The following is a 4,670-nucleotide window of genomic DNA, read 5'->3' on the forward strand; positions in this document are numbered from 1 at the left end:
CTGTATAGAGCAATAGACTCTGTAGGTTTTTTGTGTTTTCAAAGCACCTAGACTGTACAGATAACCTAAGGCAGACACATAGCGCTAACATTTAAAGGTTCACTCAATTTTATGTACTAGGTTTGTTGTATGCTCCTGTATAGAGCAATAGACTCTGTAGGTTTTTTGTGTTTTCAAAGCACCTAGACTGTAGAGATAACCTAAGTAGTAAAATTATTCCTTACAACTGACAGGAGAATCTTTCAAATATTCATTCTTAACAGTCCCGACAGGATTATGATTGTAATGTCCAGAAGTGATAAAGCACATATACATACTTAACATTAATGCCACAAATTGAGGAATTTGGATTGTTGGGAGTAAGATACATGAAAATTGTCCTTTTGATTTATTTGACTTTCTTTTGGTTTTGAAGTTTAATGTTTTCATCAACAAGAAATGATTTATTTTATGTAACAACCTTTTCAAACTGAGATACACCAGAAACTTGTTTTATTTCTTTTATTCCAGAATTTGCATATTGTTTTTGCCTGTTCTACTCTCTCCCCTCTGTTTTCTCTTTCCTGTCTCTCCCTATCCCAACTCATAGAAAATAAGACTGTTGCTGTTCGCCCACAATGTAATGTGATGTTATGTCAAAGCTATGATATTACATGTCTGATTTCAAAATCCCAGTTATGGATTTGAGCCGTTGCCAGGGTCTGCTCAACTCCCCAGGTCGCCTTTACACAGAAGACAAAGACATTCGCACCCAGGGGGTGTGACAACTAAAGGACTCGTGACTGGAAACCTGGATAACTAATGCCAAATGCATGGCACTGATTTGAGAGTCTCTTTCGGACACTATGAACAACAATGAGAAGATGGACGACGGGTCTTGTTTTGACATCTGTGAATTTATGAGTGACTCACGCTGTCAACTGGGCGATCTGTAAGGCCCGTCTTTTGCCCAAATCTTATGCATTTCTAAAGAATGCCCTTTTGCATTCAATTTACATTTGTGGATGCCAGTGTTTGATCTGTGTTGTCTTAGCTGGCCATGGCCAAAGATCCCCAACACCCGCTCATGCATAAAGTGTGACCATTTGTTCCTTGTTCTGGCCCCACTACTGAGAGATAGCTCAGTCCTGGGCCTACTTGATGTCTTGTGGTGAGATAGGCCAACCTCATTATCATACAGTATTGCTCTGTAAATATGTGTTGTGAATAATACATTCATGTTTGGTCTTGAATTAATACTTGTAATGTGGGCAACAGTCTGATTATGGTTTTGGTACAATTGAATGTATCTGTTCATAATTGTAGATTAAGAATTAAGCTGTAGCATAAAGTTATGATATCCACCTGGGCCACACCCATCCACCTCAGACAACAAAGGCTCTGATGAGTCGGGGGTGGCCCAAGTGAATGATAAAAGTGGAGGCTCTGGTCCTCCAGTGGTCTCTTCTCTTCTTCTCTCTTTTCTCTTCTTCTCTTCTCTTCTCTTCCTCTCTGCTCTGCTCTTCTGTCTTCTTTCCCATCTTGGGGCTCTTCCTCTCTCTCCCTCTTCATCTCCCTCCCTCCCCCCCTCTTCCCCTCTCTCTCTGTCTCCCTTTGTCTTTCTCTCTCTCTCTTTCTCTCTCCCCCTCTCTCTATCTCTGGGTTTGTATTGTTTTATCTGGTGTATCAGTTATCTCTAACTTGTCAAGTTTACCTCTGTGAATTGGTTAAGTTTTCTTTGTTACCATTTGCTACTTTGTTACAGTAGACTATGTGAGTTTACTTGTACATTCAACTGAAGTGATTTGGTTACATTTACCTTTAAGACTTAATGCCTATTAAATTGTTAATTTGCCTACCAATAGTATATCTTCAATTCCCGTAGTGTGCCATGCCATCTCCTCCATAGATGATAAACTAGTTACTTGGTAATTGATTGGTGATACAAATTATTAATCAAAATGGAGTCAGATTAACGAGTATGTAATAACATCATTGCCATTTAACTCTTCACCCTACTTGTCCACAACAAGCTCCTTTAAGTGATGATATAGCTCGACGTCTCTATGTTTCCAAGGCTATATATTTATATATATATATATATATATATATATATATATATAATTTCTGAAGGCGTTCTTCTTACACTCAGATGACGAGCAAAGGTGGCATCACTCCAGTTGAGCATTATTTCCCACTCAGTTCCCGTCTTGAGGATAATTTGATGTCTGGAGCGCAATACAATCGAGATCAGTGCCCTGATGAAAGAGAAAACCTAAAATTAATAAATGTTGTTTAAAATCTATTGCTTTGTTATATTGTTTTGTTTCTTAAGGCAGTAAAAAGGGGTTGATTGCTTATACTAGCAATAGATCTTAAGAACTTTACAGAATAGGCATTCTAAACTTATATAACATATAGGTAGACTTTAATTAAAGTGGGATATTCCATCATCCAGTTGAGGCTGCAAAATCAGGCAAGTCTATCAAAGAGAGCAGACTGGGGCACCTTTCTTTGTTGCAGGTTAACGTATCCGAGTAGCTTACAGCATTCGGCTTAGAAAACCTAGAATAAAGTTCCACTAATATCTTTCAACATCTTAGGTAGGCTGCATTTAAAAACTGCATCTTTTGTGAGTGTAATTGCGTAGCCTATATCTTGCCATGTATGTGTTAGCTTGTAGGCCTAGAGTCTTTCTTTAGGTTGTAGCCTACATCATGTGTTTTACCCGGTGTTTTGTATGTGACTACCCCCGTTCGTGTATCGCGCTTGTTTTATTAATTGACTTCCCTTGTGTTTCCAGTGTAATGATGTCTCAGTGAATGAGTAGCCCAACCCCCGCTTCCGCTATTTAACCTTTGATTGGACATCTGCATGTCGCAACAAGCGTTAGGCTACAATGTTACACATAAAAAGCCGTTACAAGTTAGGCCTACGTTACGTAGCAACGGAATTTTCACTTAAACAGCGGTTAAAACATTCATAGACTACTTTCAAATTAGCTAAAACATGTACTTACATTCTCCGTTTTCTATCATCTTCTTCCATATTTCGCTGATGAACCACATACTTGGATTGTAGCTCTCTGTACTCTTTCAGAGCTAATGCAAGAGCGATTTTCCTGGGGGCGTCCATCATTATCTCCGACTCGTCGTATTGTGTACAAGCAGAACGCAAAAAACAGCTGTTACCTGTTTTCCGATACAGACGTGACGTCACTATCGAGATGCAAGTCGCGATTAGAAGACAAAAAGAACGGCCCATTAGGCTTTAAGCATACAAACTGGCCCTATTAAGACTACACATCCTGTTCAACTGCTTCCTCAAAACAAAACAAAAACTGTTTCAAAATAAAAGTCCTCACTACAATATTTCACTGTTAAACAATTTAACCCTTTAAACTACTGAACTTTTTAACTGTTCAGCCATTGTAACTGTTACTTCTCATCAACTATGACTCCTACCCACTGTAGCTAGTTAGCATGGTTAACATAGTTAGCATGCTAGCATGTTAGCATACTAGCATGTTAGCATACTAACATGTTAGCATGCTAGTAAAATGATTAGCTAAGTTAGCTAAGTCACATGGTTAGCATAGTTAGCATGTTAGCATGATAGTTAGCATTTTTAGCAAAACTGCTAAAAATGATTAGCTAAGTTAGCTAAGTCACATGGTTAGCATAGTTAGCATGCTATCATGCTAGTTAGCATAGTTAGCATAACTAATAAAATGATTAGCTAGGTTAGCTAATTCATATGGTTAGCATAGTTAACATTTTAACATTCTTAGCATGCTAGTTAGCATAGTTACTTGGTTAACATTATTATCTTTGTTAACATAGTTAGCATAACTACTAGCAAACATTGGAGCCATTCCAACTGTTAGTTATCGTCAACTATCTGCCTAAAAATGTAACCATTTCAATTATCAACCTATTTAACTATTCAGTCATTCCAACTATAGTAAACCTTATCTACCAAGCAAATAATTTAAGCATATGAACTCATCATATTTTTGCATTTTCATGCACTATATTTCCTTCAGGAAATGCTTTTCTAGTTAGAGTGCATGAAAATGCACTCTACTGTTCTTCCTAGGCTTCTTCTTCTTCTTCTTCTTCTTATTAGAGTGCATGAAAATGCACTCTACTGTTCTTCCTAGGCTTCTTCTTATTATTATTAGAGTGCATGAAAACGCACTCTACTGTTCTTCCTAGGCTTCTTCTTCTTATTAGAGTGCATGAAAATGCACTCTACTGTTCTTCCTAGGCTTCTTCTTCTTCTTCTTCTTCTTCTTCTTCTTCTTCTTCTAACGCAGTTAATGCAGCTTCAACCGTTTAACGTAGAAACTTCATTCAAACTGCGTTGCGTAGGTCTTACTTATGACATGTGGGCTTTGTATTTTTCATCTTTGTAACTTTTATACTTTATAAACTATTAATTAAAAACTGCTCAAAATTTCCCCATAGACTTAACATGGGCTGATGACATCACAATGGACTAATTAACTTGATTTGCACCTGGTATCATCTTCCAGCTGCTCATCTAGGCCCCATCAAAAAATCAGTTCAACTGATTGCACCTGTATCAACTGCTTTCTACTGAACTAGACCAACTCTCTCTGTCTCTCCATTCTACAAGGATATAAGACACATTTCCTCCAACTTTCTATCCATTCATCCTCTTCAAAC

The sequence above is a fragment of the Alosa pseudoharengus genome, unplaced genomic scaffold (assembly GCF_046254945.1).
Source record: "Alosa pseudoharengus isolate Yale_2024_CS ecotype anadromous, Long Island Sound unplaced genomic scaffold, YU_APseudo_1.1 YU_APseudo_1.1_scf_3, whole genome shotgun sequence".
Classification (NCBI taxonomy): Eukaryota; Metazoa; Chordata; class Actinopteri; order Clupeiformes; family Clupeidae; genus Alosa; species Alosa pseudoharengus.